Source organism: Panthera onca, chromosome B2, assembly GCF_046562875.1.
Source record: "Panthera onca isolate mPanOnc1 chromosome B2, mPanOnc1 haplotype 2, whole genome shotgun sequence".
Classification (NCBI taxonomy): domain Eukaryota; kingdom Metazoa; phylum Chordata; class Mammalia; order Carnivora; family Felidae; genus Panthera; species Panthera onca.
This window is the reverse complement of record NC_138343.1, coordinates 141,128,025-141,151,626: the sequence shown is the minus strand read 5'-3', so window position 1 is coordinate 141,151,626 and position 23,602 is coordinate 141,128,025. Positions and strand designations below refer to the sequence as shown.

Here is a 23,602-nt window from a genome sequence, read left to right as displayed (position 1 = left end):
AACTTCATGGTGGTCTCGAAACAGAGCTGGTAACTTTAAAGGTAGCTGTATTTTACTTCACACACACTGAAAGGTCACACTATTTTGCAATAGTTGCGACATGTGATACATTTCCCAAATGGTATGAGTCCCAACACCCACGGCGGCCCCCACAAACAGCCTGGGCAGGAGTTACGGGAAGAGCTTCCAAAACTCCTGGTATTTCAGTCCTGCCCTCAGGGAGGCTGATTTCATTGGTGGGGGTACAGTCTGGCATCGGGGTCGAAGAAACTCCTGAGGTATGGTGATATCTGCAGAACTGCACTTTCTTCCTGCCTCCCTGCTCCGACAGAATTCACCACTCACGCGTCATGATTTCAGGGGCCCTTCACCCTTCACCCCAATCTTCTTTAACAGGAGAACGGAGGCCTGAAAGTCTGCCCCTTGCCCTTTGGCCTAAGTTTGGTATTTGTAAAAATACCAACCCAAGTGGTAGAGAGGGAGCATTGTGAGTGGTTATCAGCCATTTTCTATTCATGGAAAATTAAAGTTCTACAAGCAGGTTCTAGAAGGAAAGGATAGAGAGTTCAAGAACGCCTGAGGGAGACAAGGCGGTGTAGAGGGCAGGGAAATGGGAAGACTAAGGAGCAGCCTTCCGCTTTACCTCTTTGCTGAGGACAACTCTTCTACTTAGAATAATAATTAAACAGCCACGGAGCCATCCCAAAGACCCTGGGTGGCCTTGCCAAGCAGGATACCCTCTCTTGGCATGTGCCCCACTGTCCTGGCACCCCGGTGGCTGCCCTATCAAACCTCTCAATGGGTTCTGTAATAAGGAGAAAACAAAGAGAGGACATGGCTATGTACTTCCCTAGCCATCGGGGTAAAAATAACTTGCTTTGAATACATCAAAGATAAGGTCAGCTCTCTAGAGATTGTGCCAACTGGGTGCCTAAATTAATTATGACTTGGTGCTTCACTAGCCTTATATCAGCCATGATATCTACTGTATCCATTTAGCTCTTGAAAACATGGGTAGAAAAACTAGAAAGCCAGATACATGTGTAAAAATAATAACCCAGGGGCTCCTGAGTAGCCCAGTCATTTAAACGTCCAACTTTGGCTCAGGTCATGATCTTGCGGTTCATGAGTTCGAGCCCCGCCTCAGGCTCTGTGCTGACAGCTCAGAGCCTGGAGCCTGCTTCAGATTCTGTGTCTCCCTCTCTCTCTGCCTCTCTCTCTCTTTTATATTTAAAAATAAATATTTAACATTTAAAAAAAATTTTTAAAAATGGAAATAATAATCCAATCAGCAGTATTTGTGTTAATTTAATCAGAAAAGTCAAAAGACTGAATTGTCACAGAAAGTGTCTTAAAATGCAGGGATGACCATCTTCTCCACACTCAAATGACTAAAATAGCCTAGTCTGAGTAGCAGGGCCTTGGAAAAGTACCCGCTAGCACGTGATCCTGTTGTTCCAAAGTACATTTTTGAAAGGTTAAACATTTGATACAATGTGAAGTGAAGGTTAAATTCAACAGACGTGAAAAATTGAGGCTTAAGAATTAAGCCAAATCTGAAAACTCTTTGACTAAACATCTGGAGAACTTTTCGTGTCAAAGAAACTGAAGAATCGGAAGACCTAGATTCAGGACCCAACTGTGCCATTGAAGTGACTGAAGTGACTGAAGATCCACATAACTGAAAAAAAAAAAGTCAGCTGGTATTTAGAACCTATGGTTCACCCTTGAACGATGTTGGGGTTGGGGGGCTGACCCCTTACACAGTTGAAAATCCAAGTATAACTTTTGACGCCCCCCAAAACATAACTACCATTAGCCTATTATTGACCAGAAGCCTTACCAATCACATCAAGTTGATTAAGACATATTTTGTATGTTATATTCATTATATACAGTATTCTTACTGTATATAATATAGTACATTATACTCTCTATATACTGTATATAGCACACAGTATTATATATACTGCATATATAATTATATACATTATATAATGTACAGTATATATAATACTGTATATAATATTTTCTTACTGTATATAATATACTGTGTATAATAAAGTAAGCTAGAGAAAAGAAAATGTTATTAAGAAAATCATAAAGAAGAAAGAATACATTTACGGTACTGTTCTGTATTTATTGGAAAAACCTGCATATATAAGTGACCCCGTGCAGTGTGAACCTGTCTTATTTGAGGGTCAATTGTATTTAAGTAAAATACTGTGACAGAGGCCATAGAGGACTCATAAACGAACAAACACAGACAAGGGGAGAAGTCAGCAAGGGGTCCTGCTGGGCTGTCTGTTGGGCAGGGAGTCTCCTGGCCAGTCTGGCCATCCCATTCCCTCAGAGCCGGCTTTCTAGATGGAAGTCTAACAAAACCCTCCCACGGGCCTCCCATGGGCCACACATGGTCTTTCATGCACCTGGCCCTTCTCTTGACGTCCGGTCTTACACAGAGCCCGGGTCAGAGCACAGTGGCCTCCTTGTGCCCCCCGAGCAGGCTGCTGTTTTGTACTTCCAGGCACAAAGCCTTCTCCCCTGGGGCCTCCCTTTCATGCTATCTGCGTAGATACCCTTCAGTCTTCAAGGACCAGTTCAAGCTTCTCTTGCAGAAACGCTTTGTAAGCTGAGCTGTTTCCTCCTTTGGACTTTTACCATATGATTCGTTTATATGTATATTATTTTCAATCACTAGACCATGCTGTGCTTTCAGGTACCAGTCCTGTGCTGGGAGCAGGGGGAGACTTGTTCTCTGCTGGTGATGTTCACAGGCTGGAGGGAAGACCTGGGACCTCACTAGTGCAGCCACGGCAAGGATCTGCTTTTGTGTCTTCCCCCAGGGGCTGCTGCAGCTCAGGGACCATGCCTTCCCTCTTTCATGTTCCCACTGTCCAGCAGAGGTTCTGGCACACAGTAGGCCTTCAAGAGGTGCATGCTGAACGGAAGGCCAGTAGTCCCGACAGGTGGGGACGAAGGATGCCTGGACGCACAGGACTGGCGTCCTCCACACCCGTGCGTCAGCCAGAGGCCACTGTCCTTTGTCCTCTGAGCCAGTGACACTTCCCTCCCTGGGAACGCCTCTCTCAAGATCTTGCTGAGGCTGTTACTCTTCTTAAACGTGTCCACGGCCACTGCTGGCCCAGTGACCCATCTCACACAGCTAGTCTGCATATGCGCCCCCAGAGAGGGCCGGGCAACATGGGCAGCTGAATACCTCAGGGCACCCCAAAGTGGCTGTTTCTTTCACATAATAAATTCAACAGCCACCCCAGCCAGCAGCTTCGGGCATGCCTGCATCCAGGGTAGATGTGAATGATTGGGCCTTGAAACCCAGGGCTTCAAATACCCACCTGAGCACAAAGAAAGTTTCTCCTCAACGTGCAGACTGACGCCAATGGCTGGTCATAAAATCCGTTCCTCGTCCCTGGAGATGACGTACACCCGTGGCCCACGTCACAGGGCACGGAAGGTGGTGTTCCTGTTCTAATCCTCAATTACTCTGTTTTTTTGGTTTTGGTCTTCGTCGTTGGCAACAATTGTGCCCTCCACTTCGGAGAACTGCTCTTTGTGGTTTAAGTACAGACGCCGAAAAAGGATAATTGAAGTCTGCAATATCTAACGGTTAAAGAACACTAGAATTTGTGTGTGTGTGGGGGGGAAACCTCTAACAGTACTGCAAGTTTATATGAGTCAGTATTTCTTAAGGACATTTTTATATACGAGCATTCTGAAAGCAAACTTAAGAGCTTGAAATGGTCTTTTTCTCTTTAAAACTCCCCCTCCTTGCAAATTGTTGGTAGCTGTTGGGGTGGAGGCAGAAAGAGTAACAGAGTCTCCATATGGCATGAACCTCACAGTCAGCAAAGAACGAGGGGATCTGGGGAGTCGGGGAGGGGCCGTGCAGTGTGAATGTAGGCACACACAACTGCCTGTTGACTAAGTTTTTCACTCAGAGAGAAGTCCTGGGCTTACCAGAGCCTTTAGTAAGTTGTTTGTTCACGCATGCCTCTTTCAAAGCCACTCTCCGAAGTCTTGCTCTTTTCTTGAAGGAATAATAAATAGGGCACTCATAGCCTGAGCGACCCATTGTCTACTGTCTTATTGATTCCTGCTCCAAATTCAGGGAGAAAACTGTTGATCCTTTAAAACCGCTGACCTTTACCACATAAAGCGAGTGAACTCTGCTTTCTTAAAATGCAAAGGGAAATATCCGGACTTACGAAAGATGTACATTAAGGTGCTTTTCCTTTTCCAAAAGGATTTGGAACAGTGGGATTCCCTGGTGCATTAAAGTTTCATGATGAGTCACCACTAACAGTGTCTTCCCGAGAGGGAGGAACCTCTGCTAACGAATGTTTGACTAGGATGAGGACACACTGCACTAGGATACAAGTCGTAGGGGAAGTGAGATTTGCTTTATACTCAGATCTTCACGACCCTGTCCACTGCGTGGCTGGAGGACAGCCGTAAGTTCAAATGCATCTGAAATTTCATAAGGCTCGTGTCATTGGTGCTTTGCAGCATTTGGGACACAGACTACCCAACCTCGAAATGGTTACCTCTCAGGACGGAAAATGGCTGAGAGCCAATCAACACAGGCTCTTGGCTAACAGTCTGTAAACTTCCAAGCCCATAGGAAAATATTAAGATGATGAAATCTGAGACAACTCAACTACTAAACTGTTAGGGGTGAAAGGGAGAGCAAATTCTGATCTGTCCACAGACATTGGTTAGGTTTCCACTTGAGGGTAAAATGTGAATCTTTTCTCACCAATATATTGGATGGCAGCAGCTTTGCCTCCATAAATGCTTATATACAAATGTGCATTTGAAGGCTCATGAAGGGGTGAGATTCCCCAGCCCTCTCCCACCAGCTGAACGCTTTGCTCTGTCAGTTTGTCTTACATGTTTGTCTTCGAGGGCTAAAACTGATGCCTGAGGTGAGGCTCGTGCATGTGGTTTCAATCCTGAGCCACGCGGACGGGCAGACAGGGGAGGGCCCTCTGCTTAGAGGGGCACACGTCAAAGAGGACCGGAGGAAGGACAGGGGCCAGGAGCAGGAGAAGAAGAAAAGCAGACGTGGGGAAGCCACAGGCAGGCGTGGGCCCCACGTGGGATGGAAGGAGTCTTACTAGCAACGGAAGACATAAGGCTTTCGGGGCCCAGCTCGTCTTTCCCGGTCCCTTCACTCACTAATCCAACGTCTCCGAGTGTGGTAGGCACTCTGATGGACAACACAGACCTGGCTCCTGCCTTCAGGGCGTTTACAGCCTAGTGGAGGAGACAGATATTAAGTAAGTAAACACACAACTAAATGCGTCATTGCGCATCGTGTTCTTTCGAGTCAGAGAAGCAGGGAACTCCTCTTGGTGTGAGGATCCTTCCCAGAAGAAAGAGCATTGGAACCAGGATCTGAGAGAGGATGGAGCAGGGCTTCCTTAGGCAGCGCCTGTGCACGCGTGCGTAAGCGTGCATGCACGCTGGGAGTGAGGAGCGAGGCATTTCAGACAGAGGGAGTGACTTGTGTCCTGGCCCCAGGACAGGAAGCAGATGGTACATTCAAGAACTGCAGGCAGGTTAGTGTGACCAGAACACAGAGAATGGGAGACGGTCAGAGAGGAAGACGGCAGGGGCTAGATCACACAGAGCCCTGGAGTCATGTTGGGGATGTTGGTGTTCATCCTCAGCGTCCCAGAGGTGGGCTGGGGACAGAGGGAAGCAAGACGGCCAGTTAGCAGGGATTTGGAATACGAGCCAGAGATGATGGTAGCTCAAAATAGGGTGGTGGCTGTGGCGATGGAGAGAAGGAGACACATTCTAGAAACGTGAAAATGGTAACATCAGTTATTAGCGGATGTGGTAAATGAGAGACAGGTGGGTGTCCGGGATGAGTCTCGGGCTCTGGATGGTGCAAGGGGGGGCACTGTGGCAGCGTCCTGAAGCAGACGGCAGCACTTGTGAAGGTGCAGCGAGGGAAGGAGGGGAGGGAGGAGATTGCCTGCTGGTACTGAGTGTGAGGAAATATCTTGCAGGCCTATGCACATACAGAGCAGGACCTGAGAGGAAGGGCCTAGTCTGGAGATAAATGTCCCCTGGCTTCTGAAGTCATCAGGAGGTGCGGGGCCAAGGGCTGAGCCCCAAGCCACTCCCACATTTAGAAACAAGGAGCACTGGAGAGGCAGAAGGAGGGCACAGTGTCACTGAGTCATGTAGTCTGCTTTAAACACATCCGGAAAACCCCAACACTGGAGTCCCTCTGGGGGACTGGTGCATCGGCACAGCAAAGAGGCTAAGGAATAAAAAAGTGCAAAGAAAACCCAGGGTTTCCCCAATGAACTTGGTCCTCATACCTTCCAAGGATACTCCCATCCTGTGGGACAAGGAGCGTCCTGTGGTCCCCTAGCACGGAACATGCTGGTGTAGAAGGAGGATTGCCTGGTGGGGCAATCGGGGTTTCCTCTGGACAAAGGGGACACGGCTGTGACTGTGCTCGGAGTGGATGCTGGGGTGGAGCAGGAAGGAACCGCACTCTCTCGGGGCTGGACAGAGAACACTGGAAACAAAGCTCAGCCAGGATGGGCGGCGGGCGAAGGGATGAAGCCACCACGCTCCAATGCCCGGACTGCGTGCAGAGAGATGGAAAGGCCCGGGGCTAGGCACAGTGTGTCCGCTGGCTTGCCCTCAAATGGGTAGAATCATGGAAGGATGCAGAGTCCTGGAGAGGGAACCTTCCTGCAGGGATGGAGAGGGCAGTGGTGGGGGAACTACTACAGACTCCTGGGGATGGGGATCTGACGGGGTGATGCATGTGCATGGTTCCCACTCACAGGTCTTCCCTAAGCCCCTCACCGGCATCTTAAGTGGTGGGAACAATTAAAGGGCAGGGGTAGTGGCAGGCTAAGAAAGGGGGAAATGGTGCATTGCAGACAATAAACCCATGCTTCACAAAGTGGCTCAGCCTTGACCTTGCCTCTCCTGCATGTGCAGCTGGGTTTGGTCACAGGAGGTAATTTTACATAGAGACCACAAAGGCTTTAGGCTTACTCTGGATTTGGTCATCAAAGGGCTCATAGGATGGACCTCCTCTAGGAGAAAACTTGGTGAAGGAGAAAGCATTTGTCAGATGAGAACCTGAACAGGTACTCCTAAGCCACATGAGAACCCTACCACTTAAGGCTTTTAACCAAGAACTGAGAAAAACACAATGAAATATTTGTAGAGAATTGGGCAAGGCAACCTTTGTCTGCTTAACAGAGAGGAGAAAAAGGAAAGAGGTTCCTGTGTTACTCAGTACTAGCTTCATTCATTCATTCATTCATTCATTCTTCTTTTCAGATATCTATTAGGCACCTACCACGTGCTGAGCAGTCTTCTAGGGGCCCTGGATACAGTGGTGAATAAGCTAAGCCCTCTGTCCTTTCATGGCCTACCCTCTAGGAAGGGCAGATAAGCCCAGAGTATGGATCTTTAAGAGTACAAACAAATCACATTTAATAACAGATCTTAAATGGGGCTGATGATCGAGGTCATCTAGGGCAGTGATTCTCAAACGGGGGTGATTTGGGGCCCCAGGAAAAATCTGGCTGAGTCCAAAATGTCTGGAGGTGGCAGGAGGGAATAAGTTAAGCCCACAGATGCTGCTAAACATCCCATAATGCACAGGAGAGCCCCCACAGCAAAGACTTACCCAGCCCAAGATATCAGTAAGTGCCAAGGATGAGAAATCTTAGCCTGGGGCCTTGCTATTCAAAGTGTGTTCTGTGGACCAGCAGTACCAGCATCGCTGGGAAGCTCATCGGAAAGGAATAATCCCAGGTGGTTCAGATGCACGTGACAGTTAGAGAAGCATTGCCGAGATGCAAACCCTTGTTAGCAAGCAGGACAAAAGCCCAGCGGAGTCCTGCTCGCAGGTTAGGTACTCTGACAACCATCACCTGTGAAGGTTTGCTTACTTGGGAGGCTTTTAAAATGCAGAGATTCCTTACTTCTGAAGATTCTCAGGCCCACAGGGTAGGGTCTAACAATCAGTACTTCTAGAAAAGCTCCCTGTCTATATCTGATGGTGAGGCCTGGGATCCATAGCAAACACGACACAGATAAGAGCTAAACCCTCAGCATGAGTTTTTATATCACTGGCTGGAGAATCTCAGCAGCTGGCCTGGGATGCTGGAGAGAGAGATGTGTGCCATTTATAAAGATGCCAATGTTACTCAAAGAGCTGATATTATCTCTTTAGTGATGGAAAATGGAAAGTCGGTCTGATGAAATGGCCAGGCCAAGTTTTCAAACCGCCCATTTTTCTTGTATTTATAACAGTGTAACTTTTTAAAAAAAATTTTAATGTTTATTTATTTTTGAGAGAGAGAGAGAGACAGAGTACAAGTGGGAGAGGGGCAGAGAGAGAGGTGGGGGGAGACACAGAATCCGAAGCAGGCTCCAGGCTCTGGACTGTCAGCACAGAGCCTGACGCGGGGCTCGAACTCACAAACCGCGAGATCATGACCTGAGCCGAAGTCGGTCTCACATCCGACTGAGCCACCCAGGCGCCCCAGCAGTGTAACTTTTTGTTTGAAGACAATCTTCAAAGAACTGGAATATCCCAAACAGACAAGAATGAAGTGACTCTGGTTTACATGGATGGGCCCTGCTTGTTTCATGCTCTGGTTCCAGGGGACAGTTTGAAAAATATCGTGAAAGACAACAGCTACAGCCTAGAGTGGAAGCCAATTTTAGGTAAGTAAGGCCCTGTTAAAGGAGAGATACTCGATGTGAGTATGCTCTCATCGAGTTAAGGAGATGGCTGTGAGTGTGAATTGTAAGTGTGACCATGGAGTGGTAAACATCGATCTTCGTCCTGTTGCAGAAGTAATTCCATGAGTATAAGCCCAAATATTCCTAAAAATAGTTCTGAAGCACATGCTCCAGAAAATCGGAGCATAGGATGTGGCATTGGTGAGGAGTGTGATTTTTTTATCTGGTGGAGAAAACAGGCCTCGGTTTCTCCACATTTAAACTATGATAATTTGAGCACCCATAGTTCAGGGGCATTGTGATTCATTGAAGGACCTTGAAGTGTCAGATGCTATGATGTTCATAGCTATCAAAACTTCTCTTTTGGGGGCCTGCCCAGATCCTCTGGGGCCGTATATCTATATCTATATCTGTATCACTAATTAATGCAATTAAAGACACAAGAAAAAGAAAGTGCTTAGTAGCTATGACCTTTTTAGTTTAACTGAGTTAATCCAAAACATTATAGCAAAATGAAAATTAATGACTATCTTATTTTTTGCATGCTTTTTTTTTTTCCTGCACAGATGCCAAAGCCTTGCCCTTAAATGTAAAAGGAATAAAGGTCACTTTGTCCTTGCCAGGTTTTAATTTCTCTCAGATTTTTGTCTAAGTTCTCTGAGCGCACGCGCACACACACACACACACACACACACACACACACACTTGCTGTGCTGCATAAATGAGTATCAGTCCTTTAATTGAAGGCCAAAGGTAGAAATACTTGTGTGTGTTTCTACTCGACGGGACAGAGCTTCTGCGTAACTACGAAACACTGTACAGTGATAGAGCTCAGTCTGGGTTGTCAGCGTTTGCAGTTTTATGTGACAGGGAGGTGAGAACGAGGTAAAAAGGGGGGCACGGGACACCATGCAAGGGCAGGGCTGCACTTCCTCATTATCCCTAGGAAAACCTGGCATGCTTTTATTGGGGTTTGAATAGCACTAATATGAGGGCATTAGCAAGGAGCAGCTTAGATCTCATTCGGTACAGTAATACGATTTTATCTTTAGCACCAAGAAAAAGAGAATTAAGGATACCACTGTAGCATGAGAGAACGCTACTTAGAAATGCACTATAGGGGCGCCTGGGTGGCTCAGTCGGTTGAGCGTCCGACTTCAGCTCAGGTCACGATCTCATGGTCTGTGAATTCGAGCCCCGTGTCGGGCTCTGGGCTGATGGCTCAGAGCCTGGAGCCTGTTTCAGATTCTGTGTCTCCCTCTCTCTGTCCCTCCCCCGTTCATGCTCTGTCTCTCTCTGTCTCAAAAATAAATAAATGTTAAAAAAAAAATTAAAAAAAAAAAAAAGAAATGTACTATATACTTTAACGGAAAACATGCCCACCTATGGTGGTACTATACTGTTTTCTCTTTTGCCTCTAACCAATACTGATTGGCAAAATTAATAAGAATCTCCAATAAGATCACTAGTATAAATCTATACGTGGGTAGATATATCTATTATTTATATATAAATAATATTAGCAATAACCAGTTGGTAACTATAAAGGGATAAAATCCCATTTACTTCAGAAAAAATAATCACAAAACTCTAGGAATAAACCTAACCCCCCCAAAAAAATGGTTGATAGGTTTCAAATGCAGAACCCTATAAAACAACATAGAGACTTTAAGGAGATTTTGAAAAAGCACAGAGGAGCATTCCACATCCTGGAATGCAAGATTCTGTATTTTAAATATGTCAGTTCTCAGATTACATCATGCATCTATTCCAGTGCCAATAAAAATTCCAATGTGATTTGGGGAAATTTTGACAAACTGGAAAAAATGATTCTAAGCTTCATTTGGAAGAATAAACAGGTGAGAATATTTGCAAAAGTAAAAAAAAAAAAAAAAAAAAAAAAAAAAAAAAAAGATGAGGGGAAATAATCATCCCAGGAAAAAAAGTAAACATTGATACAGAATAGAACATTCTCAAATAGATGCAAATTCTAGAAGATTCAGTATTTGATGAATACGGCTTTTCAAATTAATGGAGAAAGCAAGAGTTATTCAATAAATGGAATTGGGATAAACAGGTAACCATCTAGAAGGAAAAAACCCAAAAGTTAGAGCCATATCTTGTCTTATATGAAAATACATAAATGTAAAACATAGAAGAACTAGAAAAATGTACATAAACTTAAGAGTCTGAGGGGTATGGAAGCCCTTTCTATACATATATGACAAGGCAGCATACATAACGAAAAGATGGGTAATTCTGACTACACAAAAATTTGAAAACCTATATGTCAAAAACTCCATAAAATGCAAATGATAAAATAGAAACATATGTCACCATAACAAAGAGTAATATCTTTAAAGAGCTCTTATAAATGATTAAGAAAAAGACAGGTATTCCAATAAGAAAATGGTATAAGAGATGAACAGGCAACTCACATACAAAGGGAGAAATAGGTCAGTAAATATATTGAAAAAGTTTGTGATTTGCTGCCCCTAATTTCAAGCAAAGTCAAAGGTTAATTTTGAATGATAATTATTTAGTCTTGGTGAGAGCACGGAGAAGAGCCATGTTCCTGTACTATTGGTGAGAATATAAATTAATGTAACCTTTTGAGGAACAAGCGGTCATATGTCTCAAAACATTAACAGCCCATATTTCCTTTGCCAACCAAGAGCATCTTTAGACATCTGACCTCGGGAAATATTCACGAATGTTGATTGTGACACTGTTTTTTAGTATTAAAAACTGAAATGTCAATAAAAGGGAATTGGTTAAATGGATTGTGCTATATGATCATATAATGGGACAACCATATGCCTATTAAAGATGGAGGGGAATGGTTCATAGTATAGAGCGGGGAAAAATCTGTTTTCAAAATAGTAATGTACGATGTGAGCCCATATTTGTGTAAAAATACATTACACAGAGAAAAAGTACTGAAAGGCTACATCAAAATGTTAACCATGGATATCTCTGATTGGTAGGGTTAATTAATTAGTTTAAAAAAACTTAATTTAAAACTAAATTTTAAGCTAAATTAATTAGTTTAAAAAATAAAGAATTAAATAAGTTCTTTATGCTTCTCAGGGTTTCTATAATCAATACGCAAGTAAAACCTTGGGTTTCCAGTAACTGGTTCTGCAAGACCAGCAAACATTTCTAATAAGTTTTGACTTAATAAACAAGCCATGTCTTGCAATACGAATAGTACGTGATGCTGAGCATCACATGATCACAACTGAGCCAATGGCTCTTCTCTTTCTCTCTCTTTTGCTGTGGGATTGTGGGTGATTGTCTCCCATGCTCGGATGCTCGGTCTCAGGCCATGGTGTTTGGCTGAAATCAGTGATTTTTCAGAACATTGGAAGGTGCCCACAACTGGTGCTAGTGTATTTTTTGGTCACTTCCAAGCACCTATGGGCAGTCTTTGCTTTTCCATATAAGAGTAAGCTTAGAAAGGCTTTGCTTCATTCTAGGTCAGGCTGCCTGCAGATATAGATAGACCCCTTTTCTCTGCTGCCTTATTTCCAGTTATGTTAAATACAGTATATGACAAGAGTTTATTAACACTGTACTGTAGTCAACCTCTGTGCAAGCGTATCAATGGTCCCTGTGCAGAAAAAGATTCCATGAGCCAATAGATAGCAGTGATTCCGTTAGTGATAGTAAAAGTCGTCCTACACAATAACCCTCCTCTCTCTTTTCTCCCTCACACCAGCCACAAAGGTTTTCAAAGGTAAGTGCAGGTTAATTTGTTCATTTTTCTTTATATTTTGTATTTTCTTTATTATGTTGTATTATATTACAGTATTGTAATCATTTTTATATGAACATTTTTGGGTTGTGGAAAAAAATCATCTGAGTTTCCATTATTTCTTATGGGGAAATTCACTCTGATATACAAGTACTTTGGATTGTAAGCATTTTTCCAGAATGAATTATGCTTGCAAACCAGGTTTTACTGTATATTGCTTTGCAATGAACAAAATATGTTACTTTTAGAACATCTTGGAAGAGGCATAAAACATTTGCAAAAAGGGGTGAGATGGTCTGGGCTCCCTATAATTCATAAGCTTAGGTATCAATGGAAATATCTCTGCTGCTTCAAAAAATACTTTTAAATTAATAGATTTCAGCAATTATTTTATTTTATTTTATTTTCACCTAGTGACTGTTGAGCATTTACTATGCACGAGGAACTTTCTAGGCACTGAGGATAAAACAATGAACAAAATATACAAAGAGCTCTGTTCTCAGGCAACTTACATTTTGTACAGGAGGAACAGACAATAAAAGGTTTTGAGCAGAGGTGACATTCATCAATAATTTTAGAAAGATTTCCTCTCTACCTCCCCTCAAGACTGGCTGTATATTCGACGTTTTTTAGATTCTTTTGTCATTCCTGAAACGATAGAAGGAGTTTGCTTGACTCCTCAGGTCCACTTGTAGCTCCTGGAATTGCAATCCTCCTCCCGGCTCTCCGGCCGCACATGATGCTAGCTGCGGCCAAGTCACACAATTAGCTCACTTAACGCAGATTATCTCGGCGTAACATTTACGTCTAGGAACAGTGCCTTTCATGCTACTGGGCACTGCATCCTTTCGTCTGCCACCATGTTGTCCAGATTTTGTGCCATGAGAAGGCAAGGGGAATGGAGAATTTTCCTGGCAGTGAGGAGACAGAGTTATGTTGTCCACACTGGCATTGCCAAGTAATTTAACTTTGCTGGGCTCCCCAGATCTGTATAACAGGGGGCTGGAGAGATGAGCCATGAGGCTCCTGACTGTTTCTGGGTATAGGATTCTATATAGGCTCACGCCCCTCAGCTTTCTGACTCCCCTTGGCTTTGTGCTCTTCATCATACGTGTGACTCAGTCTGAGTGACACGGAAAAATGTGCCTGTTTTTTACGAACTCTTTCTTGTATTTTCGCTTTAGTCCCACAAGCAGATGGCAAATGGGTTGAAGGCCCACTGCAGGCAAGTACTTAATAAATACCTGTTAACCAATCCTCCTTTAAACCAATAACGTCAATAACGTCAATAAACCAATAACGACCCTTTTCTGCTTATAGCGATTAAATGAAATAATTCAAATATGCCTGCTTTCGACTCGTACCTCCTCGTACCACCGAGGACGTGTTTCTTCCTAACAAAAGCAGCATGGGAGACCACCCCAGTGTGTCTCTAGCATCTCAGCCCTAGGGGTCCACGCTTGCCTTAATGGGCCCCCAGCAGCCCTCGAAGTCCCAGCCCTGTGAGTTCTCTGGTGCCAGGTCTGAAAAAAGGCCAAGACTACGGCAAATCAGGCAAGAATGAGTTTCATCTAAACTTGCTTGTAAGGTGAGCAGAAGTGATTTTGTCTGCCCTTACTAATGCTCACTGGTACTTTAATAAAGCACTGTGAGTGCTGTGAATAAGAATGTGTAAGGAAGGGTGGCACAGAATCCAAATAAATGATGTCACAGCAAGCACCTTGTGACCAATAGCAGCATGGTCTAGATTTTGACAAAAACAAAACGATTCCATTTCTCTTTTGTTCCTTCCAGTGCTCACAACGCGACTTGTAATGAGAGTCAACAGGAGAAGAAAACTGAGTTTCCGATTCTTGAGATTAGCAGGTAACGGTCACCAACGTCTCCATATTTTTGAAAACCATGTGCGCACAATATAAAAGACAGCGTGCCTACAATTCTCTCTCTAGCCACGTAGACATATTGATACTTCTGAATGTGATTATGTTTTTTCCCCCCTTCTGGCAAAGAAAGCGGCTTGCTCAGGTCCCAAGCTTGGTTGACGTAAAAGTGGATTAGAAATCCAAGCCTTTCATGCCTTTTGCTTCTGGTTATCCAGGTAAAGTCCTCGACACACCCCCATCATGTGACAGTCAGTAGATGTCAACTAAGACCACCCCAAAAGAACAGTTTTAACTGTAAAGAATATGTTTGATTTTTTAACGAAATTATCTTGTCAGCCGGGTAGGAGTTTCTCAATTCTTTTGTCAATTAACTTGGAAGAAACATGACTGAGACGGGCACATGGGTGGCTCAGTCGGTAAAGCGCCCGACTTCAGGTCAGGTCACGATCTTGCAGTTTGTGGGTTCGAGCCCCGTGTCAGGCTCTGTGTTAACAGCTCAGAGCCTGGAACCTGCTTCAGATTCTGTGTCTCCCTCTCTCTCTGCCCCTCCCATGCTCATGCTCTGTCTCTGTCTGTCAATAATAAACAAGCATTTAAAAACATTAAAAAAAAAAAAAGAAATATGACTGAGAAATTCCTTGAGTTTCTAGCCCAGTTTCCTTTGTGCAAGGACCCTGATACTCTTAGATAGCTGATATTCCCTGACATCCTTTCTCTTATTGGCCCTGCAGACTAATGGGTTCCACCCAACAGAGCTGCTCAGAACGGCCCTGTTCGACCCACCAAAGTATCTCATGTTTCACGTTTGGAAGCTGTGTCCCTGACATAGTGGGCGGGAGGAGGAGTCCTTGAGTCACCATCTGTCACCCTGACATCTGCAGACCCCTTGTCATTAAAATGCAGATCCTCAGGCCCCAACCTAAACCACAGATAGCGACTCTAGGAAGTAGGGCCTGGCAGTGTGCTTCTAGAAGTCTCAGCACTGCAATGCAGCCCACAACCTGGGCTAATCTACAAGTGTGGCCTTCAGAGGCCCTTAGCTGCTTGTTTTTGAACCATTCCCCCCACCTGTTGCCCACATCCTTCCCTGAGGGTCTGGATGACAGCAATGTGTGGCCTGAACCTCCGAGTCCTTATTAGCACTCAGACCTGGACAGTGTCCATCAGCCTGCTTCTGCTGGCCGGAGGCGGGTCAACCCCCACCCGTGTTTTTGTATGTGAAGGAAAGAAATGACCCAATTTGTTCTGGGCACACGTAGTGCTGATAAATGGAGATGCCCCATCTGGACATCTGTCTGGGGAATCTGTCTCTCTCATAAGCATCTTCCAGGAACCAGGTACTGGAAGCAAGACAAGAAGGGCGAATGCTCTCCCTTCAGACAGAAGAGATTCTGCTGGGGGGTTGGGGGAGGGAACACCCCCCCCCCCACCCATACACAGAGCAGAGCAGTGCAGAAACCAGCCACTTCTGGGTGACCTCATGCCACCCAGCCCTGCCCCGGCTCCAACTCTAGCTTGGAGGCTGGGAGCCGGGGCAGGACTTTCCCAGGAAGCACTTCTGGCTGCTGCCATGTTGTTCCCTGGGGAGCATGGAGTTCCCCCATTCAGGTCCTAGGTCAGCTTCCTCCAGACTCTAGGCTTATAGCCGGGGCAAGGACTCTGCCCTATTCTCCTAGATCCTGGGGTCCAGCCCAGGGATGGCACCTGGGAGACACTCAACAGGTCCTTCTGGAGCAGGAACAGGCCCTGACACCACTGATCTGCCCTTCTGAGCGGTCCCAGCATTGGGCTGCTCTGCTTCACTCCTTTTTACCTCCTGGGAAGTGTCCTGCATTAACAAAGAGCTCCTGGGGGCTTCCTGGTCTTTGCCCTGAATGGCAGAGTGGGTGCATGGAGGGAGCTGGGAAGGGAGGAGGGGATAAAGGATAGGCTTCTCCCCTGACCGCTTCCCAGCTGACTCCACCTCTGTTCTCTGAGGAACTTGTCAAACCATCATGGTGCTGTCTATACCTGCAAATGCTCCATATGCATTTGGTGACATTTAAAGGCAGCAAGTCTCAAGTCTTTCTGTGTAAAAGGATCACCTTGGGGGAAGGTGTTAGAAGCACACTGCCAGGCCCTACTTCCTAGAGTCGCTATCTGTGGGTTTAGGTTGGGGCCTGAGGATCTGCATTTTAATGACAAGGGGTCTGCAGATGTCAGGGTGACAGATGGTGACTCAAGGACTCCTCCTCCCGCCCACTATGTCAGGGACACAGCTTCCGCAAACTCTCTCCGGGGACCCCCCCCCCACATCTCCCTAGAGACGCTGCGTGGGGAGCCGCGGCCCCTGCCATCTCCCTACCAGAGCCACTGACAGGAAACCTGCACAGAGTGAACAAGGGCAGGGCGCCTCCTCGAAGAGCTTCCGGTCTTTCTCGTTGGGAGCCCTGCTGGCCCTTCTCACGGTTCTCACGCTTAGAGGGTCCCAGACCCTGCTTCCTTCCCTCACTGCCCAGACATGGGGGTTTCGTGATCAGTCGTGGAGTCACATGCTCTCATGTGGCATTCAGCCGCACGCTTCAGGCTCTAGGGTCCCAGTAGCAGGCCCACCACCGCACGGCCCAGGGACCTCTTCAAACTGAACCTTCCCCCCCCCCCCCCCCCCAACCGCACTTCCCTGCAAGAAGCTTTCTGAGCTGAGGAAGCAACATTATTTTCTTTGCTACATGTGAACACCCGTTTCTCACTTACCCCCACAGAACCCTCAGATGCTAAGAGAAGAAAAGACTCCAAGAACCTCTACACTGTACGTGTTTAACTTCTCCATTCAACTCAACAGCTCGAAGGCTACGTGTCAGAGCACCCGCTCTGTGCCAGCCGCGTGGGTGGGGTTTGTGTCCCTTGGATTATCAACTGAGGGCGGCCGCTTTGTCACCTGCATCCTCCATGTTTATGCTACTGTAGGATCGTGGGTCTTACATTTGGGACTTTCAGACTTGCATGCGTCCAGCGGGGAACTCAACTGCTGAGTCAGAATCTCCAGAAGTCTCTGACGTGTATAAATACATTTTTCTTTTTTTTATATATATAATTTTTTAAATATTTATTTCTGAAGGAGAGAGAGACAGAGCGTGAGTGGGGTAGGGGCAGAGAGAGAGAGAGAATCTGAAGCAGGCTCCAGGCTCTGAGCTCTCAGCACAAAGCCCGATGCGGGGCTCGAACTCACAAACTGCGAGATCATGACCTGAGCCGAAGTCGGACGCTCGACCGACTGAGCCACCCAGGCACCGCTATGAATACATTTTATAATGGAAAAGTAATACACATATGGTATTAAAAAAAAAAGTATCATGTAAAAATTTAAACCCCCCACGGGGATTCTCATCTGCACTGACGACGGAAACCCTGAGCTTAGGCTAACCCTGGCACCGCAATAAATCCTTCGGAACTGTGTGCCCTCCCTACCCCCATCCATCCACGGCATCCACGCTTCTCCCATTCACGGGCATGTTGTTCTGAGTAAATGTCACAGGGTAGCTGCAAGAGCCACTGTCAGTAACAACTCTAAAGCGGTGTCCCGGTGCACACGGTCCTCACACGGGGCCAGCTAACACATCCAACCGCTGAGGACCCGGGCTCCCCTAAAACGCCTTCCTGCCGTGGGGACCTGGGCTGGCCACTTTTCAGTGGTAGTTTCTTACGCGCTCCGATTCTAGCCGCGTCAATGAGGCTTGTTCAATTTCTTACGTTCTAGCCGATCTACTAGTAGACACAGCATCCAACGCAGTGTCACACGTCCTGCCTGTATACGTGGTCGGCTGCTTCCAGTTTCTGCAGGTTAATGCATCCGTACCTCATCACACTTGTGTGTGTCAGACAGGGTCGCTGGATCCCATTATCCAGGTGAGGAAATGAAGGCCCAGGGGATGGATTTGCCAAGTCTACGCAACTGGCAAGTAATATTGCTTGCTAAAATAAATGTTTGTTGTGAGGATATCTATTAGAGTGTATATAATGATATTTACTGCTCTTTTTAGAATATTTTAATGTTTATTTTTGAGAGAGAGAGAGAGAGAGATAGCATGAGTAGGGGAGGGGCTGAGAGAGAGAGGGAGACACAGAACCCGAAGCAGGCTCCAGACTCTGAGCCGTCGGCACAGAGCCCGACTCAGGGCTCGAACCCACAAACCGGGAGATCATGACCTGAGCAGAAGTCAGATGTCCAACTGACTGAGCCACCTAGGCGCCCCTACTGCTTTTCTTCTGATTATAAAACGGATATGTGATCATCACAGGAAATGAGGAATATCAGAATATACAAAGAGAAAAGTTAAAACCACTTGTTAGTCTAACCACAAAGAGAAACCTCTGTTTCTTTCAAGTCATTTTTCTAAACTGATGCATATATTAAGATTATGATTTACATACATTTTTGCATTTTGCATATTTTCATTCAATGCTGTATCAAGTTCATTTTCATAAGTCATTACATGTTTTTGAAATCAGTGTTTTTAATGACTTCCTTCCTAACATTAATTATAGAAGTATACAATTGTTCATTCATCCATTTTGGTACTATCATATATTTAAATTACTCCTAATATTTTACACTATTATAAGAAACTCTGCAATGAACATCTTCATATTTATTTTCAAGTAAGGTTTAAACTTTGCTCCTCGAACCTGTATGAATGATTTCCTTTCATATTGGATTCCTTCCACCATTTCGTTATTTTGCTTCTTACATTAATTTCTAAAACTTGATACAAAGTGGAAAGACAGCTCTTAATGCTCCTTCTACAAATTCAAGGTCTTTGAAATTTTTCTCCCAGACTCTTTTCTGGGCAAAACATTAATAACCGGTCTACTACAAAATAATGTTCATGGCAACCTGGAGCTTGAGATGAAGAAAGACAGAAGAGTGAAATAAATTGAGTAGTACTTCACTGAGAAATTAGGAAGCGTCCATGAAACATGAGCACCATTTCCTTCCAAACAGGTTCCTTCTGAGGTGGCAGAGGGATTCGTCAGATTCTACAGGTTTTGTAGAATCCTGCTTTGTCAGATTCCTTCCGCCAGCACAGCCACGGAACGGCTCCCAAAGCAGCTCTGAATTCCACGGGCAGTCACATCTACAGAAAGAGGCAAGTGCTGATTCTGGAGTGGGGTTTTTCAGTGCACTTGCCGGGGAGCTGAGCTGTCTTGGAGAAAAGAGCATCAGAGGGGAAGGCAGCCAACTTCCGTCACGTCAGCCGCCCTGCACTGACGGCTATCAGAACACCTGCTTTAAAAGGCCGCCAGGAAGCCAGGTGCCTGGGCTGGAACCCGCCTGTCACTGAGAGATGGCGTTGCCTCTGATGGCCAACTGCGTCCGGTGAATCACCTCTGCAATCTGCTTCTGTAATCACCATCAGACTCTCCGTGTCCATCATTGCCAAAACATGCAAATAGTTATTAAAATATTGAAGAAAGAAAACCAACAACCATTTATCATCACAGAATAGTGGTTGTTAACTGCTTTTATCTCAGGAGAGCTCAATGGGAAGCCTGAAAAACCTCTCAATCTATCACACTGTGTGTTTTGAGCTGTAATAATTCTGAAGTATGATTGGAATCAGAAGTGTCCACTTACGTTTCTCTTAAAAGTTGGAGGGGAAATCCAGCATCCAGGGAATGGGGGCGGGGCGGCCCTCCCCGAAGGTCACATTTCCAGATGTTTTCACCCTGGTCTATGTTTGTCCAAGAAAGAAAAGGAGCCTCCAGCAAAGAAATGTCCCTTCCACATTATTTGAACTCTGCTATATTGTTTTATATAAAAGTTCACTTGGTGATTTTTGCAAAATGCCATATCAATAATTTTTATTTTAGTAATGACTCCCCAGAATCACTCTGTGCACTGCCAAGCAGAAAAAATGGAGTCATAATGACCTGAAATGAGGACCTTAGACAGAAGAAATAAAACCAAAAACACAATTCTGAGTCTTTCATTGCTTTAGCCTGGATCCAATCTTTCTTTATTGATGGGCTGTTGCCTTTCTTATATTAGAAATTCCTCCTTCCCACAAACTTGGATTCCATTTGAGCACCAAAGGTATTAGTTTTGTTTTCCTCTGGAATTGGTAACGGCTGGATGGGAGCCCTCTGGATGGGCTGCTCTTGTCACTAAATGGCCCATCTGGGGCTCTCTGGATGATGGATGTCTCTTAAACAGTTTCCCTCCGGTAATGCAAACTAGCTGAGGTACAGAATGAACCACAAACTTGCGTTCTTGCACACTATGCATCAGTCTCATGGGAATGGGAGTGACACAGATGTCACCGAGCCCAGAGTAATTGCCAGGCTTTTTCTGCAATGGCGGCATTGCACTTGGGGAGTTTAGACCCCTGCTGTCCAATATGGTGGCCACCTCCACTTGTAGCTCTTAAGTGCTCAAAACGTGGCTGGTCTGAATTGGGATTTTTTTGCAAGCGTAAAATACAAAACAGATTTGGAAGATTTAGCACAAAAAGGAGAATATAAAATACCTCAAGAGTCTCTAAATATTAATTACATTTTCAAATGAGAATACGTTGAAGAATTGGGTGACATCAAAATTATAAGAGTCAATTTCACCTGTTTCTTTTTACTGCTATAAAGTCACTACTTCTAGAAAATTTAAATTGATGTGCTTGCATTTGTAGCTCACGGTATATATGGTGCTGGTTTAGGCAGTCCAAAACATTGGACATTGCCGGAAAATCTCCATACATTATTTATTAGGGTGGCGGTGGGAAGGGCCGGGCCCAGGACTCTGCCCGGATGTACACAGCATGAGGCCTCAACGCTGGTAAGGATCTTCATTTCCTTTTCATTCTATTTGCTTTCAGAGCCATCTATCGTTCTTGCTTTCCTCAGTGGTATGGGAATGAAATCAGGAAGTCTGCAGAGATGGGCCCAGCTCACAAGACTGTATACCACAAACCCTTTAAGTGCCTTGATGCTGAAGTTATTTTTAGAGCTAAATTCTAAATAAGAACAACCAAAGCCCCGTCCCCGGAAGAACATTTTGCTTTTTTCTCATTCTTCAACCTATCACCGTACTGGCCGCACATCTAACCGCGGACCTCCGTCAAATGTGAAAATTGACTCTTCAGCCCCGACCACTCCATTTCTGTCCATTTACATAAAGACCCTTACGTATCGAATGATACATTGGAGACTAAAATCCTAACATAAGCCAAGTTTCTTCTGTTTCCTATCAGAACAGCCCCTGTGAGTTCTAACAGCCCCATGGTTCTCTCCCAGAACCCTAGTCCACCCCTCACCCCTTGCCTCCGTAACTGCCACAGCCTCCCCAAGTATATCTGGCTCCACCCTCCCCCTCTCCAACCGACCTACTTGCTCGCCACTGGAGAATTTCTGTGCACACTGCCACGGTGTGCACAAAGTGACACCAGGCCCCACACGTATAGCATCTCATTTGGCTCTGCCCCGCACCCGCAGGACAGGCAGCATTATACTGTCCCTGTTCCAGACAAGGGGACCCCAAGGCCAGAGGGCTAAGTAGTCAGCCCAGATCACGGCCGTGAGTAGCACAGTCAGGGTCCAGGCCGCCTTTCTGTGTGGCTCTACCTCACATCTCTCTTGCCACAGTCCCTCCACACCTAATTCCTTGACACAGACCAGCCTCGTCTCCGACTTGAGCCTCCCACCCCTCAACTTTCCTTCTGGCAACCCCGCCTCTTGCTGGCTGCAGCCCACCTGGACCCAACCCCGTTCCCCTGAGGGCAGCCTTCTCCTCCCAACACCCTCCGCCAAGCCCAGGCCTGCCCGAAGACCTCTTGCTCAAAAACCCTGCTCCATTATCAGCCTGGCACCCACTGTCCCCATTCTTGGGGCCAACGGAACTGACCTCTCTGCTTGGGCTCCTCATCTGTAGCTTTCCTTTGAAATCTGAGCATCTATTTGACCCTTCATGCAAATTCCTGATGTCTCTGTAAACTCGGGCAAATTTTTTTTATTCCTTTCAAACCTTGCTTGACCACCGGAGAACTCCATCACCCGGCCCTGCCTCAACTAACCTGTGCCCCAGCGCCGTAGGTAAGTGCAGGGGCTCAGCGACCAGGCAGAGGTTAAATCGTGGCTCTGCTATTTACTAGTTGAGAGACTTTGGGAAGTTACCGGCCTCTTCAAGACTCAGTTTCTCCAGTTGTAAAATGGGAATAACAGTAGCACCTGAGAGGTACTATTGCAGAGAAGGGAATGAGTGTGTGGAACGCACAGAAACAGTGCCTGGGCTACTGCATGTGCTAAACATGTTTTAGCCATTCTCACTCTCCCCTGGTTCTGTTTTCTGGCCTGTTGAAAACTGTCCTGAGCAGGCGTTACCTGCTGCTGACCGAATTCATTAATTATCCCTCCTCCATGCACACCACCCATGCCAGTTAAAGGAAGGTGACTCCTGTCCCTCTATTTTTCTTTTCAGTCATCAGTTTCTGAAATAACACCCCCCCCCCCCCCCCGCTTCTCCTACCCTCTGCCCCTCCATTCACCATCTCCTCTGGCAATTCGTGTCCTCCTGTCTTTTGAAATCCAGCTCAGACTTGTTTTCCCCAGAAAAATCTCTCTTGATTTTCTCCTAGGCTCGTGGTTCCCTCCATCCTCATAAATTCAGGTTACATTACATCAGTGGCTCTCCACCCAGGTGATTTCTGCCACTCCCCCGGAGGACATTTGGCATTGTCAGGAGACAATTTTATTGGGGTAGAGGGGTAGTAAACATGGGGAGTAGCATCTAGTGGGTTAAGGAAAGGGATGCTGCTAAACATCCTGCAAACACAGCACAGCCCCCACCTCCACCCCACAAATAATTCTCTGGCCCAAATTGTCGATGGTACAGCCTTAAACCCTGTATTACAGTTACCTGTCCTTATTGATGTTCCTGTTTAACAACAACAACAACAGCCTTCTTGGCCATCTGCGAGGCAAGGAGACAAGACAAGGAGAAACCCAACCTGGAAACACCTAGATCTTGGGCTGCTAGCTTACAGAACTGTGAAAAAATAAATTTCTGTTGTTTAAAAAAAAGTCTTCAGTGGTTTCACTTGTGCATGCCAGCCTCCGGCTAGATTTCTTCAGATTCATCCACAGCACTTAAAACAGTGCTGTGCTGAAAATAGATTGATTAATTGATAATGATTAATTTTCTAACTAAACAGCCAGCCAGGAATATTTTTCATCAAAT

At 45.6% G+C, this 23,602-nt stretch overlaps 1 protein-coding gene across 3 annotated transcripts in view; it reads right to left on the bottom strand.

The window, feature by feature from the left end:
* The window catches only part of ZDHHC14 (zDHHC palmitoyltransferase 14), a 291,747-nt gene that overhangs the window by 76,551 nt on the left and 191,594 nt on the right, over positions 1-23,602 (bottom strand). The gene's annotated exons all lie outside the window — the stretch shown is intronic.